The sequence below is a fragment of the Sphaerodactylus townsendi genome, linkage group LG01, assembly GCF_021028975.2.
Source record: "Sphaerodactylus townsendi isolate TG3544 linkage group LG01, MPM_Stown_v2.3, whole genome shotgun sequence".
Lineage (NCBI taxonomy): Eukaryota > Metazoa > Chordata > Lepidosauria > Squamata > Sphaerodactylidae > Sphaerodactylus > Sphaerodactylus townsendi.
The window spans coordinates 157,608,658-157,622,627 of NC_059425.1; positions in this window are offsets into that span (position 1 = coordinate 157,608,658).

The window sequence follows — 13,970 nt, forward strand, 5'->3', positions numbered from 1 at the left end:
CCACTTTAGAGCGCAAAGCAAATGGAATACTGCCGTGATTTTAGACGTATTGGGGTACTAAAGGATCAAGATGCAATGATATAGGTGGACCCTTATACTGCCCCAGTCCCTCAGCAAACACTCTCTTAATTCCTCCCACTAGCACCTCCCATGTCAACTTGCTAACCTCATGAATTCCAGTAATTACTACTCCCAACCTCCCAAACCAGTCCAACCCCCAATAGGCTCGTCCGCCTTCCTTCCACTATTAACAATTTCAAACATCCATCAAACATATGATATTTCACATGGACATTACACATGCCAACCACAGGTACTCTATGTCCTTGATAATCCGTAAGTGGTAAGTCACAAGATTGAATGTCCAAATCATCCTGTGGGCAAAATGTTTTATAAGTGTCCCATGAAACGATGGAGAATGCTGACCCAGAATTCACTTCCATCACACAAGGGACATCCTGGATCTTCACAGTCACCGACAACTTCGCTGGATCTCGGTTGCACGTGGTTAATTACATCAGCTCGTAAACACCATCACACTGCTCATGTGGGGTTGGACAGTCAAGCCAGCTACATGGGGACAGCAAGGTGCATCCACAGAGTGTGTAGCAGATGAGCCGGGAACATGTCTTCTTGGTCCCTGATGCCTTTTCTCTGCACACTCTCCCAATATGCCCCCAACGTTTACAACAGAAACATTGTGCCTCTTTAAATTTACACCTTTCTCTCTCATGGGGCCCACCACAACTCATACATTTCTCTGTTAACATCCCCCCCTCTGTTGTGGTGGTCTTCCCATCTTCATTGCACCATGCTGCAGTCTCTGAATTTCACCATTACCCGGGTCTACAGTCCCACTGCCAGCTGTTTGCAATCTCTGTGGGCTCCTGGCTTGTCGCACCTCGAGTAGAGGCTGCAGCATGTTCAAAATTCAAGGCTTCTTGGTATGCCGTTTGAAAAGTCAAGTCTGTCTTTGCCAGCAGCAACTTTTGCAATGGTGCCTCTCTCAGGCCACAGACCAGACGATCCCTTAAGATTTCTTCCAAATTGGAGAAATTACATTGTTGTGCCAACCGTCGTAAGACTGCAACATAATCTGCAATGCTTTCAGTCCCCTCCTGATCACGTTTATAAAAAACACTCCGTCTAGCTATTTCTGACGGTTGGGGAATGAAATGGTTCCTTAATGCAGTCAGTATCTCTACAAGCGGTGTTGCTGATAAGTCTCTTGGCGCTATCAATGCTGAGGCGAGGTCAAACACCCCTTCACCACAGAGGCTCAAAAACACGGCTCTTTCCTTTCTGGGTCTGTTATGCCATTTGCCAGAAGATAAAATTCCAATCGGGCCTCATAACTCTGCCACTTCAAAGGAAACTCCAAATTAAACTGTTCCAGCTGCCCTTGAAAAGCCATAATTTACTCACAGTCCTTGCTTCACAAAAACTTGCTAGACTCGTCATAAGTTTATCCTCGTCGCCAATATGTTATGTCTCAAAGAGTCAGGAGTCGGAGGAACAAAACATGGTACTTTATTTCAAAGCTGCTACTCACACATAGCCTAAAATCACTCTGCAGCTGTGCTCAATATAACACACCTACTGATTACCAATTCCAGTGCAACAGCTGCAGACTCTTAAAACAATACAGTACCTCACAATCAATACAATACATTACAAAAATATAAACAGATATAGAAATGAATGCAATAGGAAACAGTCACTCCTCATATTCAGATGGGGCTAGTTCATAAATGGGAGCCAGCTGCTAACTTTCTCCCAGAGACTTTTCCCATGTGTGGGAACACGCAGAGTAAGCACCATCAGTCAGAAGCTGGATGTATGAAAATATAGACAGCAGCAACCACCAGACGTTGCACTGACAGAAGCACTTCTTGCATCTGCATTGTCTTCTGCAACAAGAGATGGCACATGAAGTGGTTTGAATGTGGAAAGGGCTCTGCAAATAGCAGTGTTATGAGGAGGGGAATTTCTTGTTCCAAAATGCAATTGTTTAGATATCCACTGATTCTTCTTATTGTCTGGGTTTTTTTTTAAAAGAGGGATTTATCTTTCATTTCTCTTTCTAGAAAAAATGATGAACCCTTTTTGTGATTTCAACTCTTGCAGTTGTTTCATGTGACACACCACAAGGTGGTGATCTAGAAGGAAGACAAAAATGTCCAAGGTGACATGGATACCTCTGACCATTTGCAAAGTGAAATTCTGAATTTTTCAGACCGTCCTTTTCTGCCCCTCTTCTCTGAATTTATCTTTGATCAAAACAGAATGGAGTAGGAACAGACTCCAAATTCCTTAAAAGAGGGGGGAAAGCGGATTTTTGTATTCCAGAGTGTAGTAGTGCACTGCCGACCCAGCAGTGCCGTAGTGGAACGTTGGGACGCCAGCGGACCTGCGGCCTTGCCGGTCGCATCGCACCCCCACTCCTCATCCCCCCATGAGTCACAGGTCGTGAACTGTCTGGCTCAATCACCGGGCGCAGGGACAATGGTCTTGCCCCCAGGTGAGGATTAGGCTCAGACGCGTACGCTCCTCTCCGCACGTAGCCAGATGAGATCATACATCACATGATGATCTCCCGACCTCCGCTCTCCCGGAACTCCCCAGTCCTCCCTCCTACCGCCCCGATAGAGTAATAAAAGGTGCCAGGAACCCGGCAGGCGGGGAGACTTCGCTGGAACGGGACCTCCGGTCTCCGCTGCTGGCGATCTCCACCAGATGTTATCTCCCAGCGTCTCGCCTTCGTTCTTACGCTGACCCGCTGGAGTGCGACTAAAGCTGGTGCCGAAACCGGGAATCCTCGAACCTCCACCCTGCTCACATTCAGCCTGGGGAAGGGCAGCTGATACCGAAGTCCGCTGGATCGGCGCATCCAGGGACCACCGTTTACCGGTATCGCCTGTCCTCTGATCGGTAGCATCCAGAGACTCCGCGATCCTAGGACACTCTCGTCCGGACGGAACACGGTGAGTATGGGGAGCTTGCAAAAGCAGGGCTTATGACAAGCACGCTGGACGAACTGAAAGCGTTAGCGAAATGCGGCAGGGTCCCGTAAAGAGAAGGGAGCTCTGCAAATTGGTTGAGGAGATTGAGCTCAGTGTCCATGGTACCCAGAAGGGGACATTGAATCTTAAGGACTGGGAAAACATCGAGCGCGCTCTTCGCACAGAGCCTGTGGCGCCGGTGTAAGCTGCTACTGGCGATGGAGACAATGCTTTATGCGCCATCAGCCTGCAGACCTATGGCTCCTTGCTATAGGCAGCCCTCCTTTCGATCTTTCACCTTCAATTTCAGCCTCGAATTTTCTCTATCCACTAAATTGGACGCCTGTCCTCCTTCTGCCCTACTTTCGTTCCTTACGCCCAATTCAAACTCTCAGCGGCTCTCGGCAGCACCCTGCTCCGCTTCATTTTTTCGAAGTCACTGCACCTCCGCCAGCGCCAGCGTAATGGCGCTGGTTTCGAAACTTCTTGCAGAGCGTGGTAGCCCGCGATCTGCAGAAAAGAAACCCTGGCGGAAGGCGATGCCGAGATTCTTGCATTGTGCCCCGATCCACTCCACAGATACCGTGGGGGAGGATGGCATAGTTCGGCGGGTTGTAGATACTCGCCCCTGAGCTATAAAATCCTCACCGAGAGCTCCAGCCAAAGCGATTAGCGGGGCGATGAAGTCACCACCCTATGTGAGAAGCATGCTCGAGGCGATCGCGAGGAGAGCCACCTAATGGTCCCGGACGACTGGAAGACACTTCATGCTCCTGAGCCCTCGCTGAACTGCGATCTGGGAGCGGAGTTCCGCCAGCAATGCCTTAGCAGGGCAGCGCCTCGGCAGCCTACACCCGCCAGCGCAACTTCGGCTTCGATGCCTTCAGTAACCCAACAATCAGATTGTCCTACCTGAAGCCACCCTTCACGGTGGCCTCTGAGTGCGCTTATAAGGCTTTTGTCAGGGTCCCCAATTCTGGCCAGCCCGCACAGAGCTTCTGCCATCCGGCAAAACCCCAAGAACCCTCACGCCGAGAGTTTGTAGGCAGACTCCAGGAGGCTCTCAAGAAACAGGTTGACAACGAGGAGGCTCAGGGCGAACTCCTTAGGCGTCTCGCCAAAGAAGGCGCCCTCCGCCCGATGCCGCCAAAGGTATCGCGAGCTTAGGTAAGGACCCGAACTGGCGACATGCTTAAGGCTTGCCAGGATATCGGTCAGCCAGCCACCACGCTGCGGACCTCCTGACCGCAGCCCTTTCCACCGCCAGGAAACAGCCCCGAGGCAGGTGTTTCAATTGCCACCAGTCCGGACACTTCCGTAAAGATTGCAGGCTGCCCAGTAGGGGGGCCTCGACCCGCACGAAAGGGGTCTCCCCAAAGGGAGAAGACCCTCAGGAGGCCCGCCCCGAGCCTTCTCCCACCCAAGCAACTATCCCTTGTTACAGGGGGGCACGGACTCGCTTCGCTTTCCGGAGCCAGCGCACACCCCAATGTGGCGGGACATCCTGCAGGAAACGCGGCCTCACGAGGGCAGCCGCCTTCTGAGGCTCCTACGCTAAGAGCATCCGCGCCCACTCCACACAGCACCGAGGCCCAGGTGAACCCCAGGGTGCGGGGAGCCCCAGCCGCGGCCATCGACGAAGTGTCGAGGCGGCCTGATCAGTGGCCGGCTGGGACACATTTGAAGCGGGGGGGAAAGGGAGCAGGCCGCACCAGAAACCCCTTAGAAATCAGGTGACAACTTCATCGCCCTCCCCATGGTCATGGGAGAGCTCCGAGGCAGTAGCCCGCCCTGCCTCCCCTCCGTGGACCACGAAGACCCCAGTATGGGTAGAACAGTGGCGCTGCCCAGAGAGAAATTGGTGCCATGCACCAACTTCGTGGAGGAGCAGCTGACGCGGGCCACATTGAGGTCTCAACGCCGCCCTGGAACACACCTGTCTTTGTAATAAAAAGAAGAGTGGCCGTGGCGACACTACAGGATCTCAGAGCAGTAAATGCCTGTATCCAGCCCATGGGCCCTCTTCAATCGCGGTTTACCCAACCCCAACCTTATCCCCTCAGACTACCAGGTCCTGGTTGTTGAACTGAAGAAGTTGTTTCTTTGTATCCCTCTCTCCCTGAAGACCGAGTACATTTGGCTTTCCGCGGTGCGGTGCTTAATCATCAGCAGCCCACGACCCAGGTACCAATGGAAGGTCTTGCCCCAGGGGATGCTCAACAGCCCCTGTGTCAATTCTTCGTCCATCACGCCTTAGCCCCATTTTCGCCAAAGCCGAATATGATCATCCATTACATGGATGATATCCTAAACCCGCACCGACCATCCCCGCCAGTGGGTGGCGGCTGCCTAGCCGACCGCTAAAACAGTCAGGCCTGCACATACGCCTCCCGAAAAGGTGCAGAAGAACGAGCCATTTTGTATCTGGGGCGCATAAGCTCCTCCACTCCTACTCCGCCCCTGTCATGCCGAGATTCAAATCCCAGACGCTCACGCTCCTCCTCCAGCTGCAGCAGCTGCGCAGGGAACCTCAACTGGGTCCGTCCCTTCGCTCTCACCACCCCTTGCTCCAGCCCCCCTGTTTTCGCTACTCCCGCTTCGCAAAAAAATCCAGGGGACAAGATCCAACTCACTCAGAAGCACAAGGACACCTTCGGCGGTAAAGGAAGGTCCCTAGCCAGCGATGGGTGGATCCGGAGTCCCCTCAAGAGATCAAACCTCTCTCACTCTTCCTCTTGAACACCCCCCTCTCTCCCTACCGGGGTCCTAGGGTACCTGCGGCGCTAAACCTTCCTTGTCGAATGGCTTTGCACCTCTCATGTGCTTTGCCAAAAAATCCTCTCCACCCGGGTCAGCTTTTACGCCCAGATCTCTCATCAACCAAAGGCGTCAGCACTCTGGTAATGGTGGGATGGGACCCGAAAAATCGTCATGCCTCTAAACAGAACAGAGTTCCAACACCTCTTGAATGCCTCTCCCTTGCCCCTCCAGCTGGCCTAGAAATTTCGTGGGGAGATCCTCTTCCACCTCCCCCCCAGACCCTCGCCTCCTCTCCTCCCACTCTACCCTGTCCCATTCGACTTTAGCGGCCCCTGCCCCACTCAAAGCCCCACCATCTTAAGCTGGCGGGCAAGCGTCGGCGCCATTGCATTCCAACAAAATGGGTCAATGGCGGGCCGCTTTACCGCCGCCGCCCCAAGCCTCCGCTCCAGCAGGCGGGCTTCGCCCAGCGGCCATTCTGGCCTTTCAAACTTTCCCCGACCCTTCCAACCTGCTTCTGAGTCGATTCCCAATCGTGCGCGTAATTGCCCACCTACCGAACCCTCACGTGGCCCCAGATCGACCCAAACCTCATGAGTCTCTTCCCTGGCGCTCACGGAACCTTCTAGCATCCAGAACCTCCCAGTACTTTGTAGGCCATATGGGCAGCCACCGCGCTCCCAGGCCCCCCCCTCAGCGAGGGAAACCAGCACTTGAACAACGCTACCCATCTCCACCCTCTTTTCCGACCCCTTCCAGTCACGCAGTTTTTTTTCCACCAAGAGGGGCAAAGCACTTCGCCGATCCTGCAGCATCCCCTCAGCCAGCGCAGTCCATCGTTAAATCCTCGCATCGAAATGCTCCACGCCTCGGCCCTCGTCCAGACCGGGGTAAACCAGGAGGGGCCTGGCAAATGACTTGTAATAGCAAATGGGCGTAACCCTGTGGTCCCTGCCTAGCCCCTGGAAGCACCTGCGTAACCATAGATACCTGCACTGGGTGCGTCTGCCGGAGCTACACCCTCCGGTAAGACCACCAATCCGTCATCCAGCACCTCTTCGTGCACCAACCCGTCATGGGGCGCCCTCGTTTAAAAGCGGACAGCAGCATACATATTCTTCCTTGACCATGCTCCAGTTCTGCACCAACACAAGGGGAATCGTGTTAACACGGGATTCCCTACAACAGCACCGGGCAACAATAGTTGAAGGGGCCGTCGCAGCTTCAAAGAGATTTTAGCCAGACAAACTAAAGAAGGGGGGTGCCCCATTTTAGGCCACATACAACAAACAGTCTCAAAGGTTACTTTTCACCCATTAATCATCTAAATTGCTTTCGCCCTACCATCAGGACAACAAGTCACCCCATAGAAGACACTTCAGGCAGTCAGACCCCCTCCCCCGGCAGGAGTCTACTACCGCCAACTCCCAGATCAGAACCTGGCGGCGGCCCCCTCATAACCTGGGGGAAGGGGTATGCTTCAGTCCTTCTCCCTACAGGTCCTCTATGGATCCCAGCCTGACATGTCCGACCCGGCTCGAGGCGATGCCAAAGCGAAGCCAGGCCACACCGCGAAGGCGGAACAGGCCTCCCCGGAGACACCCTTCCCACAGCCTCAGCAGACTTGCAATCAGCATCCGGGCGACCCGAAGATCCGTAGCGAAGACTCCGCGGCTTAGCCGACCAGCCTCCTGAAGCCCAAAAGAATCCCCAAAGCTGCGGCCTTTGCGGCTATCACTGTGGATTTTACAGCCATCAGCAGCTACTAATACAGCTACCCACGGTGACAGTCGGTCACCTGCAGGATCATCTGACCATACCATCCTCCTTCTTCCCTCCCCTGCGCGCCCCGGCGATTTGAACTACGGCCGGAACATCCCGATAGGTTAACTGCTTGGAACTCTCCGGCTGCCCTCAGCCACTTGCATGTTATCGAACACGCCTTCTTCGACCTTGCTTTCGCAGAGAGTCACCGAACTTATAAGCTTTGGTAACCATGTCTTATTGTCTAATTTTATCGCGTATGCTCCAGTTTTGAAGTTATACTATTCGTTATTGCTGCATCTCTGCCTGCCTATCTGCGGGACTCTCGCCACCGCCACCGCGTCACTTCACCCCAGGCTCCACCCCGGAGCCGGACACACGCCGCCATCGCTCCTCAGCCTTTCAATCCCTCCTGCCGGATGCGATCACGATCGTCCTCTCGGCCGGAGTCTGCCTCCTGGCGACTTCCTTGGTAGGGCGGACTTGTTTCCTGTACTACTGTGGCAGCTGGACGCGTGACCTCGAAGTCCACCAACTCCGCCACTGCCCTGGATGCCCTGGCCTCGGCGAGCAACAAGAACTTCGGTAAAAGCGGCTCTAGATAATCATGCCGCCATTAACTGAAATCACCAAAGCGGTGAGAGTGTACATAATATGTATTGTTTTAATCTTCCTGATGATTCCCCAATTGTTTCACGTGAGTTGCAAGAAATTGTATCTAATCTGAAGTGTGATGTTTTGCCCGTTGGTGAGGTCAGCCCTCTGGAGCTGGCTGCGGGAGGATGGTTGAGATGTATTGTACAGCTCGTTGTCTCAATTGTGTGTGCCTTATTGGCCGGATCTTGTTTTACGCTCAATGCGTGTCTAATATTGCCTGTAGCGTGTAAGCCCCTCGCATTTCCTTACCCGCAACCAAATTCTAATGTTGCACAAAGCGGCCTGGTCAGCCTGACCAAACGGGCGGAGGAGACAAAGCGTCGATTAGATAAGCCCTTAGCGTTTAGGCCCCATTTTCTAAAATGTAAGGAGGAGATGTAGTAGTGCACTGCGACCCAGCAGTGCGTAATAGTGGAACGTTAAGGGCGCCAGCGGACCTGCTGACCTTGCGATGCGCATCGCCCTTACTCCTCATCCCCATGAGTCAGCAGGTCGTGAACTGTCTGGCTCAATCACGAGCATAGGGACAATGGTCTTGCCCCAGGTGAGGATTAGGCTCCAGGCAGCGATGCGGCTCCTCTCGACGTAGCCAGATGAGATCATACATCACATGATGATCTCCCGACCTCCCATCGGAACTCCCCCAGTCCTCCCTCCCTGCGCCCGATAGAGTAATAATAAAAGGTGCCAGGAACCGGCAGACGGGAGACTCGCTAGGAACACGGACCTCCGGTCTCCCGCTGCTGGCGATCTCCACCAGATGTTATCTCCGCGTCTCGTCTCGTTCTTACGCTGACCGCGTGGGTCGACTACACAGAGAAAATGTTTGACGGCTGCAAACATTCCTGAGATGAGTCTTAGATTTCCTCTTTGTGCTGCTGTGTGACTTGAGCAGTGTGCTGAACAGCTTGGTAGCTGTGCAGGCACACTTTATTCTGCTTTGCAGCTGCTTTTACATCTGCACAGTAAGGGAAATTTATCCCTGTTCCCCCTGTAGCTTACAGATGGTTTGATCAAGTAATGAAATGATGTTGGGTGCTGTGTGGTTTCCGGGCTGTATGGCCGTGTTCTAGCAGCATTCTCTCCTGACGTTTCGCCTGCATCTGTGGCTGGCATCTTCAGAGATTCCTCTGAAGATGCCAGCCACTGTTAAGCGCGCTCAGAGAATGCTGCTAAATACCGACCGCCAAGCTACAACAATAATGATTCGACCATGAAAGCCTTCGACAATACAATGAAATGATGCTTTTGAATTTTGTAGCAGTGCCTGAGGAGGGCAGAGTTTTGGCAGGAACAAGGCTCAGCAAAGTTTTAAAAAATGACTAAACTATGGCTCATTCTGCACATGCAGAATAATGCACTTTCAAACTGCTTTCAGTGCTCTTTGAAGCTGTGCGGAATAGCAAAATCCACTTGCAAACAGTTGTGCAAGTGGTGTGAAAACGCATTATTTTGCGTGTGCGGAAGGGGCCTATGAATAAACATAACAGACATAAAATCATAGAGCTATTAACTTAATTTTAATGAATTAAACGTGGTTGTGGGAAACATGAACCTGATGTTTTTGGGTGACATTTTCAATGTTGGGACATGTACGAGACAAACATACTTGCATTTCATCTTCAGTGGATTGCTTTCTCTTTTTTTCTGCATTTAATGTTAATTAGTGAAGAAAACCCTAATTCACATAGGTATAAGGCAAAAAATTGCATCAAAATGGAAAAAGCTTTTTTTGCTATTGAAGGATATTCTTCTTTAATTAAAACCCACATTTTTAATAGTTATCTCTCTTCATGTTTTATTTTTATCTCGCTTTCACTGGATATAGAAGCCAGCTCTTCTTCTTCAGATAATTTCAAACCAACATCAGATAGAATTTTCATAAATGAGTTTCGAACCCAGGCATAGATTTCTATTTTTAATGATGGAAAATAAAAGTTTAATTTCTCTTCCAGTGTTGTCAAATGCTCAACAATGATAGGAGTTATGTATTTAATATGGGTTTTACAAAGCAAAGGAAACATTTCAAATTACCATCTTTAGCTCTTTTTTTTCCCAAATTGCTACCTTTTTCTGACATGCAATTAGCTTATCTCTTGAACTTAGAACATTTTCATGATTAAAAATTCTAGCCTGGAAATTCAAAATTCACAATGCAAACATTTACAAAATTGTTGTTTTTCTTCCTCAAAAGATGTAAGAATCTCTTCTTGGAGTAAAAGAGAACTGATATCTGTTGCTTGGAGATCAGTTGTAATTCTGGGAAAACACTGAGCCCCACCAAGATTTCAGTAAACCTATTCATGAGCAGCAACACTTATGCTTTTTGCAACTGGTGAGCGTAGGGAGGTTTGGCTATTCTATTTGTTGCCCCCAGTCCATTGCAGAACAGCACAAGGAAATTATTTTTTAAAATGCCATTGTACAACCTCATATATGTCAACTACCTGGCAGTGACATCAAATCACTGGCATGATGTTATTGGAATACACTAGGATTTGAGCGAAACTCCAGTTTTACTGTAGAATTTTGCTCAAATCCCAGATTGTCACATCAATTTCAGTCTCAAGCTAAAAATGGCCCTTTCTGCACAGCACAAATAAAACATCCTGAAGACGTTAAAAGAAGTATTTTGTAGCTTTTTTCCCCCAAAGACACCTTTAGGACACATTATTCCAGCTCAACCCATTGTTTTTTGAAAATGCTAAACTAGCAATCTTTCCCCCAAGATGGCTTAAAGACGATTCCCGCATGCTGTGCGGAGAGTAGCCCATTTTATTTTTCCTGCACAAGTTTAAAGCTTCCACTTTTGTTTTCTGCGCAGTTCATGCTTGCCATTTACTGTTGCTTTAGGGATTTTTCCCTGCCTCTTGCCGTTTGCTGAAAGTTTCCTATGGAGGTTCCCTCAGCTTGTATTGTGCCAGCTCACTTTTCCTGCATGTAAAGGATATGAATGAGTTAGGGTTTTTTTTCTGGCAATCTCAGGAACATGTTGTTTTTCCTTTTTTTATCCTATGAGATACCTTCGAAGCTATTCAGACTCGGCATGAGAATCGCAAATATGCACAGATTTTAAGTAGCTTTGAAGGTATCTAGCTGAAAACAAACAAAAAACGACAAATGATACGTTCCCAAGATCACCACGAGAAACTAACTTTATTCATGTAGTTTACATGCAGGCAAAGCAAGCAGGTATGATGCAAACAGAGGAAACCTCTGTGGTAAACCTTCAGCAAATGGTCGGCAACGCGGGGGATTCAAGTGACAGAAAAGAGAGGGGGACTAAAACCCTGCTGTCTCCTCTAGCACCTTATTTGTTTGTGCTATCTGGGCAAAAAAAAAATCAGCAAATGCTTTTTTTTAAAGACTTCCCTCAGGTGTCTTAAAAAGTTTGTGTAGAAAAGACCACTGTGATGTCACTTCTGGTATTCATTAGAAGTGACACTGTGATACCAGCATGGCTTTATTTTTCCTTCTTTGCACCACTCCTATAAGTGTGGAGTTTGTTTGTATGTGTGAAGTAGCATTCCCATATGTGTGGAGTTTGTTTGTATGTGCGTGTTTGTATGTGTTTCATGCATTCATGAATATTGTGCCTTTCCACAACTTTTATTCCACCCATGGCGCCTTGTACTACTTTTACTTTACTTAATAATTTTAAATTTATATCTAATAATTTTAAATTTGTATCCCGCCCTACCCCAACAAGCCAGGCTCAGGGCAGCAAACAACAATAAAATCATACAATATAAAATACAAATAATAAAATTGCAGTCTAATAATCAATACCCTAGTATAGTCCAAACAGCAGTAATGTATGTATCTACAATCAAACACTGTATTGTCTACTGTCTTTAAAATGTTAGATAAGTTCAAGCACATTGTTTATTAAATCATATCCTTGCTATAACTTAACAGCTACAAATGGTTAATAGTGCTTAAAGAACAATCTCAGTAGATTATATCAGAGTTTCCTGTTTTGTTTTGAGCCAGCAGCTGAAAGCTTTTGAGTTTTACCTTTCAGTAGTCTGGAGTTTAAGTCACAAATCTGATGATGCTATCTGTATTCATGGGTGGGTGAGGCAGGGACTTCCCATCTGCTCAGAATAACTCAGATTTCTCAGTACTTTGAAATGTGTGTTTCTGTTTATGAAATGAAGGGGGAGACAACAGATGGTTCTACTGAGTGGACAGCTCTCAAGATTGAAACAGAAACATTTTGAAAGTATAAATGGTACTTGAATACTTAAATACATTCCCCCTAATAATCTGTAACTATTCAGCTAGGGACATAAAATATCAATATACAAACACTGGTAACAATTCTGCAGCTAAGAACCATTCATGGATTGGATTCTGTGTTGTCGACACACCTTTAAACTCTGAACTCTAAAATAACTACAGACTTGATTTACTGGGGGAAAGGAAGTTGGGATATGTCTGTTAATTCATTTAGGCGCTTTTGTGTTTCAGAATGAAATTCCCATGCCATCTTACAAGCACACACAAAAACTGTGATTATCAGCACATCTTGTGAAGGTGTGTGGTCAATTTCTTCCTGTGCACTTGCATAAAAACTTTGAAAGGAAAGTTCATATGAATATAAGGTGTCTATCCATCCATCCTGCTTTTCATCCAAGGAGCTCAAGGAAGTGTACTTTATTCTTTGTATCCCATTTTATCTTCACAATAATCTTGTAAAGTAGATTGGGCTGAGAAAGTAGCTGGATCAAAGTCACCTTAGGAACTTTAGAATTGAGAGGAGAACTTTCATACACTTTCAGATTCCTCCTATGAAGTCTAACTAATAATGAATACTTGCGATGCTGAAAACAATCGGAGACACCAACTTTTCCTTAACTGCTTCTAAGGAAGTCTGCACTGTTTTGCCACTTCTGAGGTCTCCCGGTATCCTCTATTTGGACTCTGTTTCCTTGCAATTCTGTCAAAACTTGATTGCTCAAATACCATGGATCTTTAACACCTTAAACGTCTGAAATATTGCTCTCTCTAGCCCACCCCAGACACCTGAACTAAACAGGCTGTAAAACAGGAACTGATAACTAATAAGAATGCTACAGTGCTCTTGCCTATAGAGGGCTTCTTATAGGGACAGGGTCTAACTAAGGTTCCCTCCCACAGAATACTGTATAAAAGACAACTAAGCCCATTCTAACTAAGAGTACAACTGAGGCTTAAATAAGAAAAATAGTGAGTGTATCTCTGGGGGCATGACATATACCATGTCATGCTGAGTTTTAAAGGTCAACAAGTCTGCAGTGATAAAATTCATAATCTAAAGACTTTTGTTTGTAGTTAATAGCATAAATGAATCAATCATTCAAGGTCTTGCCCTAAGATCACATGACTTTTAATTCAAGAGGAAAGCTTGGAGACTGCTATATAAGGCATTTCAGTTGCTGTTCACATGGGCAACATAATGGTGGGGGGGGATCCCTTTCTGGATTGGTGTGGGTTTCTGCTGGCTTAAATGCCTTCTCCAGGACACTTATGGTGGTAGAAAGGCAAATCTGTCAGCTCCCAAGCGCTACAGTGTCCAGCAATGCCCAGCCACAACACCTTGTGCCAGCTATGCCACCTCCAGCTATGCCAGTGTTCCAGGAGTGTTCTGGGGGATAGAGCAGACCTTAGTTGGTCTCCAGATATGCCAGCACACAAATTGTGGCATATCTCTATTCTTGTAAGGCTGAACACAAAACCCAAACTTTTTTTAGGCTTCCTGCACCATGGGACAGCCCTGTGGAGCAGGTGGAGTGGCGTTCAAGT